Below are 14,674 nucleotides of genomic sequence, written 5' to 3'. Positions count from 1 at the left end.
TAACCACTCTTCCTGTTGTTACCCTTTTGCTATTAATATGCCCATTGAAGACTTTTGGATTCCCTTTGATGTTAGTTGGCAGTCTCTTCTCATACTGTCTCTTTGCTTACCTTATTTCCATTTTTACTTACCCCTCTGAACTTTCTATATTCAGCCTGTTCCTCACTTATATTATCAACCTCACGTCTGCCAGGAGTGCCCTTTTTCTGCTTCATCTATCTCTATCTCTTGTCATCCAAGGAATTCGGGCTTTGCCTGTCTACCTTTTCTCCCTCATAGGAATCTTCTCTTTAAAGGCAACCCATTGTTCTGTTATAGCTTTGCCTGACAATCTTAGTCTCCAATTCACCTGGACCGGATCTGTTCTCTTCCCACTGAAATTGGCGCTCCTCTCGGTTGCTCTGTGCCTTTTTCCCTAGCTAGCCTAAACCTTATAATACTGTGATCACTATTCACTAAGTACTCCCCTACTCACACTTCCTTTACTTGACCTACCTCATTCCCTAGAACCAGATCCAACAACACCACCTTCCCCTTTGGGCCAGAAGCATACTGATCAAGAAATGGCCCTGATGCATCCTTTCCCTCTCTTTACACAACTGCTATTCCAATTTATATTAGGATAATTAATTTTCCCCATTATCACTCCTCTATATTGTTTGCAACTCTTTGTAATTTCCCTTCAAATTTGCTCCTCTGTATCTTTTTCACTAGTTGGTAGCTGACAGAATACATTCAGTGGTATATTGGGATTTCTATTGTTTCTTAATTCTAGCCAAGTTTATTGTGTTCTGACCCCTCTAGGACATCATCTCTCTCCAGTGCTCTAATATTCTCCTTGATCAGTATTACCACCCTTCCTCCTTTCATTCTTTCCCTATTTTTTCTGAATACCTTTTATTCAGGAATATTTAATACTTAAACCTGCCCTTTTTTTGAGCCATGTCTCAATTTTCACTTTGATGTCATATGTCTAATTGGTTACCTGTACCTGAACTTCCCCACCTTTATATATTTTGTGTATTTACATGCATATCATTAAAATACATTAAGAACCTTCTATGAGCACGTTTTTAAATTAGATGGGTATTTTGTATGCCAGCTTAATCTGAAATTTTGTTTTATACTATTAAAATTCAGATTAAATAGATCAGCTTTTAATTATTCTTATCCAATATTTTTTAATTCTAGATGTTGAAAAGGCACTAGAGTGAAGACAAGACAAAAATCGAATATGAATTAAAAAATGCAAACTCCTTAAAATCAACTTTAATCAGTGATTGTAAGAATAAATTCACAAGAGGGAAACTAGTGTCAAGTGTCACCCACACCTTTCACCTATTTCAATAGTTGAAGTTTTAATCTCGGCCAACAAATACGGAATGTAAAGTAGAGATGTTATGGTAGATGATAATTATTGAAGTTTAAGAATTGGGCAGGAATAGATGTGAGAAAGGGAATGAATAGGCTAGGAACTGTAAGTATAAATCCGTCCACATAAATGAACATTAGTAGCAGTGACAGACCAATTTCAAATATGGGTATAGGTATGCAGACAAATCACTGTTAAAACAAAAGCAAAATAATGTGGATGCTGGAATTCTGAAATAAAAACAGAAAATGCTAGAAATAAGTCTGGCAGCACCTGTGGAGAGAGAAATAGAGTTAATGTTTCAGGTCAAGGGCCTTTATTTTGCAAGGCAGCTGATAATGAAAGCTATACAGCTTATCAGTTTCAGCTGAACAGAGCTATCAATTCTGTGATTCAAGCAGGTCCTGTATAACAGCCAGTACCTAGAAAGAACACTGTTGTCTCACATTCTCCTGAACTTGGGCCTAAGCCACGCTTTTTATTCTTTCACGTGATGTGGGTGTCGCTGGCTGGGCCAGCATTTATTGCCCATCCTGAATTGCCCTTGAGAAGGTGGTGGTGAGGCGCCTTCTTGAACTGTTCCAGTCCATTTGATGTAGGGAGGGAGTTCCAGGATTTTGATTCAGCGACTGTGAAGGAACAGCAATGTATTTCTAAGTCAGGATGGTGTGTGGTTTGAAGGGAAACTTCTAGGTGGTGGTGTTCCCATGCATCTGCTGTCCTTGTCTCTCTAGGTGTAAGAGGTCGCAGGTTTGGCAGGTGCTATTGGAGGAGCACTGATGAGCTGCTGTAATGCATCTTGTAGATGTGACACTTCGCTGCCACTTTGCATCAGTGGTGAAGGGAGTGAATGTTTTTTAAGGTGGTGGATGGGATGCCAATCAAGCAGGCTGCTTTGTCCAGGATGGTGCCGAGCTTCTTGAGTGTTGTTGGAGGTGTGCTCATCCAAGTAAGTGGAGAGTATTTCATCACACTCCTGACTTGTGTCTTGGAGATGATGGAAGACTCTGGGGAGTCAGGAGGTGAGTTAATAACTGCAGAATCCCCAACCTCTGACCTGCTTTTGTAGCCACAGTATGTATATGGCTGGTCTAGTTCCGTTTTGATCAGTGCTAACCCCCTAGGAGATTAATATTGGGAATTTCAGCAATGGTAATGCCATTGAGTATCAAGGGGAGATGGTTGGACTTGTGTGGTACAAACGTTACTTGCCATTTATCTGCCCAAGCCTGAATGTTGATCAGGTCTTGTTTCATATGAGCACAGACTGCTTCTGCGTCTGAGGAGTCATGACTGGTGCTGAATGTTATGCGATGATCAGCAAACATCCCCACTTCCGATTTTATGGGGGAAGGTCATTGGCGAAGCAGCTGAAGATGCTTGGGCCTGGGACACTACCCTGAGTAACAATTGCAGTGATGCCCTCGGACTGAGATGATTGGCCTCCAACAACTGCAACTATCTTCCTTCGTGCTAGGTATAACTCCAACCAGTGGTGAATTTCCCCCTGAATTCCATTGAGTCCAGTTTTGTTAGGGCTCTTTGAGTCAGTCATATGCTGCCTTGATGTCAAGGGCAGTCACTCTAACCTCACCTCTGGAGTTCGGCTCTTTTGTCCCTGTTTGGACCAAGGCTGTAATGCTGCTAGAAGCTGAGTGGCCCTGGCGGAACACAAACTGAACGTCACTGAGCAGGTTATTGCTGAATAAGTGCTGCTTGATAGCACTGTCAATGACACCTTCCATGGCTTTGCTGTTGATAGAGAGTAGACTTATGGGGCAGTAATTGGCCAGATGGATTTTCTTGCTTTCTGTGGACAGGCATACCTGGGCAATTTTCCATATTGCCGGGTAGATGCCAGCATTGCAACTGTCCTGGAACAGCTTGACCACGTGCATGATTAGTTCTAAAGCACATTCCTTCTGTACTATTGCTGGAATGTTATCAGGGTCCAAAGCCTTTGCAGTATCCAGTGCCTTCAGCTGTTTCTTGATATCACGTGGAGTGAATCAAATTGCCTGAAGACTGGTATCTGTAATGTTGGGACCTCAGAGGAGGATGAGATGGGTCATCCATGCAGCTTTTCTGACTGAAGGTGGTTGCAAATGCTTCAGCCTTATCTTTTGCACTGATGTGCTCAGCCTCCCCCCATCATTGAGGATGGAGATATTTGTGAAGCCTCCTCCTCCAGTTAGTTGCTTAATTGTCTGCCACCATTCTTGACGGGATGAGGCAGGACTGCAGAGCTCAGAACTAATCCTTTGGTTGTGGGATCACTTAGCTCTGCCTATCGCATGCTGCTTCAGCTGTTTGGCATGCAAATAGTCCTGTGTTGTAGCTTCACTGACACCTCATTTTTAGGTATGCCTGGTGCTGCTCTTGGTGTGTCCTCCTGCATTCTTCACTGAAACAGCTTCCTCTCCTGACTTGATGGTAATGGTAGAGTGAGGATATGCCCAGGCCATGAAGTTACATTTCATGTTCGTATACAATTCTGCTGCTGCTGATGGCTCACAGCACCTCATGGATGCCCATTGAGTTGCTAGATTTGTTTGAAATCACCCCATTTATCATGGTGGCACTGCCATCTAAATTGTACCTAAGTCACAGTATATGTGATCTGAGTATGCTTAATTTCTGACAGAAAAAAATGTGAACGGTTTGCCTGCATTTCTGCACGATCACTGTGGTAAGATGTGGGTATGTATCTGTGGCACCCCATGCAGCGTATTCAGTCAAAACTATTTGATTCTCTTCAAGAAGTCAACCTGAGATGCTCTTGCACAATTTGGTTGTTGGTAATAAGAGTTCCTTAGAAAGAAGCTTCAGCATAAGTTGCTTGTCATCAGCTTGGATTGGTACAAGGCAAAATAAAAAGGGAACACATGTTTTGATGTACCTAGATATTTTTTTAAGAGCTAAGCAACAGGGAAATGCATTTTAACTCAACTGTTAGATCTTGCACTGTTGAATCATGATATGAAGCCAAGTATCCACATAAACCCTAATTTAAACCTGACAGTTAGTAAACACAACCTTTGGATATTTCTTACCATAGTGCATTTGGTCTTTTAAAAATTGTTTTTCATTTTAATTTCCAGTTGTCTAGGATAATGCAAATTCTAGAGAAGAACTTCTCAAAATATTAGAATGTTCTAAGATGGCAGTGCAAAAACAAGGCCGAAATGTCATCCAGTCAGATGCTTCGAGCGGACTTGTTCTCCCCGAGGCCTCCACCATCAATCACACTCATCATTTCCCAGCCAACACCACTGACCCGATATTACATCAGTTATTAATTCAAGGGAAAATCTCAGTGCACTAGTCCCTTTACTATCTTTTCCCAAGATAGCTGTCCTTGTTAATTTAGTGATGAAAATGGATAAAGCATTTAAATGATTTCAAAAATCTGGATTTATTCGTGTAAGTGACGTACGGCCTTATGAAAGCTGATGTGTTGAATCCTTTTTGCCAGTTGTGTTATCACTCTAAGTTCTTCATCCAACTAATTTTGCCTAGGTGTGAAAATTGCCTTGTAACAAATTCAGGGATGTTTTGTGCCTTTTACAACTCGTCAGGTGCTAGGGCTGAAGCTATAGGTTAAAAATGACCTAATGCCTCTAAAGATACCACACTGGTAGCTGATGCTCTCAACTATTTGTTAAGCTTTTCCCCATCTTGGTATAAAACTGAACCCAAAGTTACCCCTAAAAAGCTAGCTGGATGAAGAAGAGATCCAGAACCCATTGAACAACTTTGCCACTCAAGATACTAAAACATATCGTACCCCCATGACCAAAAAAATCCCCTTGCCCTTTCTGCGAATAAAAACATTTGCAACTGTCCACACTTGCCTATCAAAATAGAGATAGATGGAACGTTCTTGCAGCAGTATTAATTATGTGCCAATAAATTAGCAATATTGTTGGACCAAACACTCCTCTGGCTCCTCACCACCTTCAGTGCTTTTACAGATGAAATCCCCCCCCCCATATGATCTTGTTCACTATCTCCCTGTTGAATTTATATGCTGGCCAGACTTAATATAGCAGTTAAAAAAAGTGAAACAAACGAATACTTAAGGGAACAGAATTAAACAGCAGAATCATTGTTCATTTAATTGTTTTACATTGTACTGATTAAAACTTGCAACATAAATTTTTCACAAGATTTCCACCAAGTTTGAGAAGCGTCTTCCTCGAAGCAGCCTCTAGTTCCTTTTGAAAATTCTTAAACTGGAAAGAACAAAATACTGCAGTTGCTGGAAATCTGAAACAAACACAGAAAATGCTGGAAAAACTCAGCAGGTCTGACAGCATCTGTGGAGAGAGAAAAAGAATTGACGTTTCGAGTCCATATGACTTCTTCAGAGCCCATCTGGTAGTTAGCACCTCTTCATATATTTCATGCGTAGTCCTGATGAATGTCATCAAATCATGCTGGTTGAAATAATACAGGGTTTTTGCAGACAAATATTATCATTTCTCATTGTATGAACAATTCTCTTGCTGCTTGAGGATACCACAGTAACAGCACCTGGCTCCTGGGTTGAAGAAGGTTTGAATGACCATATTCCTCTCCCTGAGAGGCACCAATCATAGTTATGGAATCTAACTTTGCAACTATTATTGTGGTACAGACCTTAGGGGCATCACCCTTCCTTGAGTGTATTGTATTGATGAGATGTTCCTTGTGCCATTGTGTTGGATAATCAAACTCTTAATTGCATCCTGGTACCATAAACACTCTGATAGCAATCAATGTCTAAACCCTTTTGATGAGCCACTTTTTTTAACTGAATGTCCGTATTAACCCCTTGGTACCCAGCCCTCTGCTGTTAGCTGCAGCTGGGATTTTGTATTTTATGGCTCCAAATGTGAGGTCAACACATGTCCATGGGTCTGGATTTTTTATTCCATAAAGTTCAAAGTTATAGGGGATTCCAATCCTATTTCTCATTTATTTCTTAAATGAGATATTGCTGCTGATGAAATATTCTGCCATGATGAGGTATTGCACGTTCCAGCCAAATTTTACACTTCTTAGAGTCTATACATTTAAATCCATCACCTCAAATCCCCTTCTAAATAATCCTTCCAATTTTACTCTTTTTGCTTTAAGTTTTAGTTTACATGATAGTATAAGTAGATACACCATAATCAACTGTACAATTACTAACGTATGTAATGCAATTTGAATCCAAAGGGGAACTTTGATATTGAGGTCAATATCCCATCAAGGCAGGGTAGTTATCCCCCTGATCGCATCATAATGTTTTTGTGAAAGCTCCATATCCTTTGTCAGCTTTGTCAAATGATCGGGTAGTAGCAGGATATCATACCCAAAATAGGATCAGGATATCATACCCAAAATAAGATATGTATTCTTCGATGCTTGGTCAAGTACCACTCTCAGTGAGATTTATTGGGGTGCGCCCAGGATAGGGATTATCCTTTCAAGTGAAATTGTAACCTCTATCTGGGGTTTAAAACAAAGGGCCGAGTATTAAACGGGGCACCAGGTATCATTATGGATCCTACATTGACTTGCACTAGTGGTGACACAATATGTCCCATTATCCTCGTATGGTGTGGAACATGGCTCTGAGCCATCACTGACAGTGTAGTTGATAGGCTGTGTGCCTTCTGATTCAAACCCAAATACCAGTCAGCTAAACTTATTCAGGTGATATGGACACAGCAGTTTGTGTGCACCCCTCCTCTGACATTTACATTCTGACCTTCCAACACACACAAATCCCTTGCTCCTTTTTCCACCACTTGCCCCAGCATAATTTCACCCCACCACCTTTGTCCCCATAAGCTATTCACCCTGCTCCAATCAAAAATCAGCCACAGGATGCATCCCATTCTGTGTCCCTATGTGTCCTTGGTTTGACTTGTTCCTGCAGAAAAGAATATATCACCGCTCTGTGAGAGGCCTTCCCTCTACAGATCAGACTTAGGTTATGTACAAATGTACAGTTAATGAGAGGTCTTCACTTTAAACAAAATTAAACTCCTTTTGCAAAATTCAAACCCCCCTTTTGTATTAAAAAAACCTCTCATATTCTCAACTTGTCCTAATCCACCTTTTAAATCCCTTTTGTCAAATGATCCTTTGTTTTTCCCCGCAGCCTGAGTTTAAAATACACAGTTTGTGTTTTCTTTCCCAATCTCTAATTCATGTGTGAATTTACATCCAGAATAAAATTCCCACATACTTAACAAAACAAAATTCCATTCAAATTGCAATTTTGAACAGAAATTCCAATTCAAATTTATGACTTCCAGCACTTACTCCATTTCAATTACTTATTCCCTTTAAGATGGATCACAATTCCCATTATAAAATTCACTTTAGCTCAAAAAGTGAAACTCACTAAGTGAAACTTAGTGAAACTTACTGCTATAAAAATCACAATTTCAGGCAAAATTTCAAACATACACAGCCACACAAAATCTTTATTTCACAAACACTCCTTTTGGAAGCTTCCAACTCTATCTCCACAATAACTTTATCAACTCAAATCAATGAATGTAGCATATGTTTTACAAAGAAATAGAAGAAAATAACTTCAGTCCTGGGTTCTCAAGGTCTTTTTTCAAGGTACCTTTTGAAACACTTGTAAGTAGGAACTCAAGAAAAAGGTGAATTTTCACAATACAGCATGCTAACTTCAGACAAAATTTAAACCTGACAGGAATCTCATACAGCAAGGGAGAGGGCCCCCTATGTCTCTTTCTCTCTCAGAACAAAGAATACAATTTTTTTTATAGCCCAATATTCATGTTATCATAACTTCTTCCTCACTTAAACCAATTGAAAAACGAATACAGCTTTTGAAACACATTAAACAACCAACTGATTTAAAACCACATGCAGAAACAGACCACAAGTGGTTAATCAACTTTTAAGCGACATAGACACTGCTTTGCAAATGCACAGAGAAAATCAGAGACAAAAGACCCAACCTCTCTCTCTGTCACAGCACAAGAGCACAAAACAATTGGATTTAACACTTCCAGCATCCACTCAGTGACAGATACTGAACACTGGAGCACAGACACACAAAATCAAACAGAACACATAAAACACATAAACAGAAACTGAACTTACACACACATAAGGTTTCCTTTTACCGTTCAAATTATAATAAAATGAGAAGTTTTTTTAAAGTTATGATTGGGCTGTTTTGAAGGGCAGGTTATTTGAGAATGATGACTTGTTTTTACTATCTACATCATTTAGCAGGCAAACCATGTTAACACCAAAGTCCCAGAAACATGATAGGGTCCCCCTTGTCCTCACTTATCACCCCACCAGCCTCTGCATTCAAAGGATCATCCTCCGCCATTTCCGCCAACTCCAGCATGATGCCACCACCAAACACATCTTCCCTTCACCCCCCCTATCAGCATTCCGTAGGGATCGCTCCCTCCGGGACACCCTGGTCCACTCCTCCATCACCCCCTACTCCTCAACCCCCTCCTATGGCACCACCCCACGCCCAAGCAAAAGATGCAACACCAGTCCCTTCACTTCCTCTGTCCTCACCGTCCAAGGGCCCAAACACTCCTTTCAAGTGAAGCAGCATTTCACTTGCATTTCCCCCAACTTAGTCTGCTGCATTCGTTGCTCCCAATGTGGTCTCCTGTACATTGGATAGACCAAACGTAAACTGGGCGACCGCTTTGCAGAACACCTGTGGTCTGTCCGCAAGAATGACCCAAACCTCCCTGTTGCTTGCCATTTTAACACTCCACCCTGCTCTCTTGCCCACATGCCTGTCCTTGGCTTGCTGCATTGTTCCAGTGAAGCCCAACGCAAACTGGAGGAACAACACCTCATCTTCCGACTAGGCACTTTACAGCCTTCCGGACTGAATATTGAATTCAACAACTTTAGGTCGTGAGCTCCCTCCCCCATCCCCACCCCCTTTCTGTTTCCCCCTTCCTTTTTTTTCCAATAAATTATATAGATTTTCCTTTTCCCACCTATTTCCATTATTTTTAAATATTTTTAAATCTTTTATGCTCTCCCCACCCCCACTAGAGCTATACCTTGAGTGCCCTACCATCCATTCTTAATTAGCACATTCGTTTAGATAATATCACCAACTTTAACACCTATGTGTTCTTTTGTTCTATTGTTGTTGACATCTTTTGATGATCTGCTTCTATCACTGCTTGTTTGTCCCTACAACCACACCCCCCCTCCACTTCTCTCTCTCTCTCTCTCTCTCTCCGCCCCCCCACACACACACCTTAAACCAGCTTATATTTCAACTCTTTCTTGGACTCGAACTCAAGTTCTGTCGAAGGGTCATGAGGACTCGAAACGTCAACTCTTTTCTTCTCCGCCGATGCTGCCAGACCTGCTGAGTTTTTCCTGGAAATAATTAGATGAATAGAGTTCAAAAAAGAACAGAACAAAGAGGAGGGTCTAAACCACAGCTTTTGGCAACTTAGTGGATTAGTGGTTAGTGTGTGGGGCATGTGATGCCTTCATATCGAACTTGTAGCCAGAGCCATCTGTTAGGACCAGGTGAGAACGGGTGAACTGACTCCCCTCCATTCAACTTCCTTAGTTTGTCACAACAAAAGTTTAAGTTTCTTTTTTACGAGGATATGCCTTTTCAAAATCATAATGTATTTAACTATTTAAGCTGTGAGCAATAAGGAACTAATCAAACAAAGTTTTCTTGAATCTAAGAGCAAGTTTATTAACCACTTAATCTGAGAAAAATAATAAAAATGCAACGTCAAGCATTCGGCCCTCCTGCTTTGGGCCCACACACAAGTAAGGGGAGATATAGTCCAGTTTAAAAGAAAGGTATAAGAATATGCAATTGAGTGTCCTTTAATTGTCTTTGAAGTGTAGATTTTAAGCGTTGTGGCTGATTTATGTTAGTTGGTTTCTTGGTTGCAATCAGATGTAGAAGATGTTGCAATTATTCTGAGATCTTGGTTCACCGGTAGGTTACTGGTAGAACTGGCTTCTCGAACAGGCCTGCACGCTTATTCCAAAAGGGAGACATGGAGAGAGTGAAAGCCCTCAGCTTGTTTCCTCTACTGAAGAGTTTCTTGACAACGCCTATATCACTTGTAATATCTCTCTAGTGGCTGGCAGCCTTGCCTTGAAAGACTTCACCTATTTTGTATTCATAACAGATTTTGGGTGGGGTTGGCTGTGGCAGCCATTGTTTCAAGGTCCAATACTTTGCATTTTTAATGTCTCTTCCTTAGACAGTTACGAGTTTCGATGGTTGTCTGGATTATAGGAAATGTTTCTCTTCACAATTCCCTAATGGTGATTTGTTTTTTTCTCACATCTACCTTGGAATGTGATCTTGTGTTTTAAGTAGTTTGCTCTGTCTCACTTCATATTGCAAAATTTCCAGTCAGTTGGAAGTTGAAAAATCATATTTTCAAAAATAAAGGGACATAACCTTGTAACACATCCAAGAAACAATGTCTCTGTTAGGCCCTGATCCTTGACTGTATTGAGGAGGCACAGGCGTGTGGAACAGTCCTGTCCAACTTGTTACAATCTTGTAGAGACTGTTAACACTTAGAGAGAAATTCTAGCACCCAATGGTTAACTGAACGAACCATGCCACAAGATTTCACATTTTCTATACTAAAGCAATCTTTACTGTATATAACAAAAAATAAACCAAGCAAGCACCACTGTCTTAACACTATAGTTTGTCAAGACTTATAAATCCAGTTCCTTTTTACTGCCTAATTCCACTTGAGTTCCCTTATACATTGCGGGATCTTAAGGGTTCGTTCACTTCTCCCTTTCTGGAAGCAAACCAAGTGTACCACAGCTCTCTGGAATTCACTTTGATTTCTCCTGAGTGTTCCAGCTTCTCTGAGGTACAAGTTTTCATGGGAACCCTTCTGTTAATTTTTGGCTAATTGACCTTAAAACCTCACGACTGGGCTTGGGTTTCACTGCATTTGTGTATCATGACTTTTGAAACAGAAACACCTGTTTTGTTTCTTTGCTGTGATTCCCAATGCTTCACAGCTCCTTGGTTCCACAGCTCCTGACAGACACTGTCTTTGTGTGTGTGTGTGTGTGTGTGTGTGTCTCTCTCTCTCTCTCTCTCTGCCTGTCTTCAAGCTGAACTGCTTGTTTTCTGTGAGCATACCCACACAGAAATATTAAAACTGGAGGAATCCCCTAGCCCCCATTATCCACCTCCATGGCAACATGGCATTTTTGGGACAAAAACAAAAACACTGGAAAAACTCAGCAGGTCTGACAGCATCTGTGGAGAGAAAGACAGAGTTGCCGTTTCGAGACTGTATGACTTCTTCAGGGCTAAAGGGAAGTAGAAATGTGGTGAAAAGTGATAGATGGCCCTAGTGGGGGATGGGGTAAGGGGAAGAGGACGATGGTGGGGAAAAAGATTGTAAAGGCCAAAAGTTGGGGATAAAACAATGATTGAAAATGGAAATGAATTTTAAAAATAATAATGAAAATAAGTGGGAAAAAATAAATTAAAATTAAAAAATATGGATTAATATAGAAAAAAGTGGGGGGGAGGATCAAAAAGGGGTGGGGATGGAGGAGAGAGTTCATGGTCTGAGCTTGTTGAACTCAATGTTAATTCCGGGAGGCTGTAAAGCGCTTAATTGGAAGATGAAGTGCTGTTCCTCCAGTTTGTGTTGAGCTTCACTGGAACATTGCAGCAAGCCGAGGATGGACATGTGGGCATGAGAGCAGGATAAGATGTTGAAATGGTAAGCGACAGGAAGGCCTGGGTCATACTTGTGGACAGACTGAAGGTGTTCCGCAAAGCGGTCACCCAGTCTGCGTTTGGTCTCTCCAATGTAGAGGAGACCACATTGGGGGCAGCGAATGCAGTAGACCAAATTGAGGGAAGTGGAAATAAAGCGCTGCTTGACTAGGAGTGTTTGGGCCCTTGGATGGTGAGGAGGGGGGGTGGGGAAGTAAAGGGGCAGGTGTTGCATCTTTTGTGATTGCATGGGAAGGTGCCGTGGGAGGGGGTTGAGGTGTTGGGGGTGATGGAGGAGTGGACCATGGAGGGAATAGTCCCTATGTAATGCTGACAGGGGGGCTGAAGGGAAGATGTGTTTGGTGGTGGCATCATGCTGGAGTTGGCAGAAATGGTGGAGGATAATCCTTTGAATGTGGAGGCTGGTGGGGTGATAAGTGAGGACAAGGGGGGTCCCTATCATGGTTCTGGGAGGGAGAGGAAGGTGTGAGGGCAGAGGCGCAGGAGATGGGTCGGACACAGTTGAGGGCCCTGTCAACCACCGTGGGTGGGAAACTTCGGTTAAGGAAGAAGACCGACCTGTCAGAAGCACTGATTTGGAAAGTGGCATTAACGGAACAGATACGACGGAGGCGAAGGAACTGAGAGAATGGGATGGAGTCCTTACAGGAAGCAGGGTGTGAGGAGCTGCAGCCAAGATAGCTGTGGAAGTCGGTGGGCTTGTAATGAATATTGGTGGACAGTCTATCATCAGAAATTGAGACAGAGAGGTCAAGAAAGGAAAGAGAAATGTCAGAAATGGACCATGTGAAAGTGATGGAGGGGTGGAAATTTGAAGCAAAATTGATAAAAAATTTTTCCAGTCTGCCTCAGTTGGCGGTGGGAGATCCACTGAACGCTTGCTCTTGTTCCTAGGACTTGTAAGTGACTCGGTGACTAATTACCTCAAATATTTTTCTAAAAGAAGTTCTCAAGACCTAAATTAGTTGGTTGAAATTTTGTGATTTGTGAGCCTTAGTAACTTGTTTGTAGGCAATTATTATATATATTGGTCTGATCTTCTTTTGAGATAAATCCTTAATATATTTAATAAATTAGAATTTCTTGGTTTATTTGTGAACAGTCAACTTTAGCTGAAACTTACTGGCTTATTGCTTAAAGCACAATGAAAGTCTGAGACGAGTACTTAGAGAAGAAAATACTAATCTGGAGAAATTTTTTTTAGTGAGTGATGCACTTAACTAGGCTGTTCTTGTGAGGTCACTCCTGTGCAATTGTAGTTAACAGTAGGGGTGGAAGGGAGTTCAAACTGGCAGAGAAGCCTTACCTGTATTTTTGTTTCTCATGGCTGGCAGCTTCAGAGCTGCTATCAGTTGCACTGTTTTATCATGGAGGCACTGGATATTAGGAAGCATATCCTGTTGAGGATATCGCTGCAGAGGCTCAGTGGGTGACCCAAGCATTTTTGTAATTGAGATTATCCCGTGATTAATAATGTTTTCCTATGTAAAGGAAAAAGATAAAAATTACCCTCCCGTTTGAAGCAATTAATACAGCTTAAAACAAACCCTAGTTTTGAGAAACTCGCTAGCTATTAAAAATAGCTATCAAAGTTTTAAAGTTGCATAATTTTACATGATCTATTACTGGTTTCAGTTTCTCTGTAACAAAGAACGTTTTTCAAATTTACAAATGTATTAACATATTCCAGCATATTACAGAAGATTGTACAAATTGATAAGGCAGTTCTGTTTATTAAAATTTTCTTTGTTTAATCCTGCAATTAGAACCCAAACATTTTTTTGTATTTAAGGTTAAAGTGTACCTTAAGGGTTTCATTAAAAGTAATTAAGAACAGTTCCTGACTTGACCTCATGCAGATGGGTAGTTACCCAATGGTCAGTTTTTATCAAATGTTAGTTCCAGATTTTGGGAAATGGCCATAATTGCCATCTCTTTTTATGTAGCTGGAATCTAGTTTTGAACTTAATGAAAAACTTCTCTGCATCTGTATACTTTTGAGGTTTAGTTCTAAAACAAACAATTGGATGTGGGGTATTGTTTGTGAATACTTTGAAAAACATCTCTATTCAAATAAGAGAGTGGTATGGAAAGATGATAGCATTTATTAAGCAATATTAATTTAGCACAGAAATTGATGTATAATGTTAATTATACAATGGATATCTGAAGAGGCTCACCCTGTTTAGGCTCTTGGTGAGTATTCTGATTGGGCAGTAACATGTTGTACTGAATCAATCATACTTTATTAGAAATTGTGTCTACCTATGTGAATGCATGGGCTGATACTCTTTAGGCTAGTTCTGTAGTACACACCAGAGCTGATATGATGCAAAAATAAGCACAGGTTAGCTTAGTTTTTTTATAAAAGTTGGAGGTGAGAATGGATTTTCATTTGACTTGCTTACAATTTTCATTTGTATTTTAGTGGTAGTTTTGTATCAGGTAATTCCATCTTAACTGGATAGCTGTGTCAAAATTATTTGTAAATGTAAGTGTAAACGCTTCCTCATGCATCATTATTTGAT

The 14,674-nt window shown here is 40.7% G+C and overlaps 1 protein-coding gene across 1 annotated transcript in view; it reads left to right on the top strand.

Annotated features, from left to right (window-relative positions):
* Positions 1-14,674, top strand: part of rapgef2b (Rap guanine nucleotide exchange factor 2b) — a 552,839-nt gene that overhangs the window by 233,762 nt on the left and 304,403 nt on the right. The window lies entirely within an intron of this gene.

This window comes from Carcharodon carcharias, chromosome 1 (assembly GCF_017639515.1).
Source record: "Carcharodon carcharias isolate sCarCar2 chromosome 1, sCarCar2.pri, whole genome shotgun sequence".
Taxonomy (NCBI): domain Eukaryota; kingdom Metazoa; phylum Chordata; class Chondrichthyes; order Lamniformes; family Lamnidae; genus Carcharodon; species Carcharodon carcharias.
This window is presented reverse-complemented; position numbering and strand designations above follow the sequence as displayed.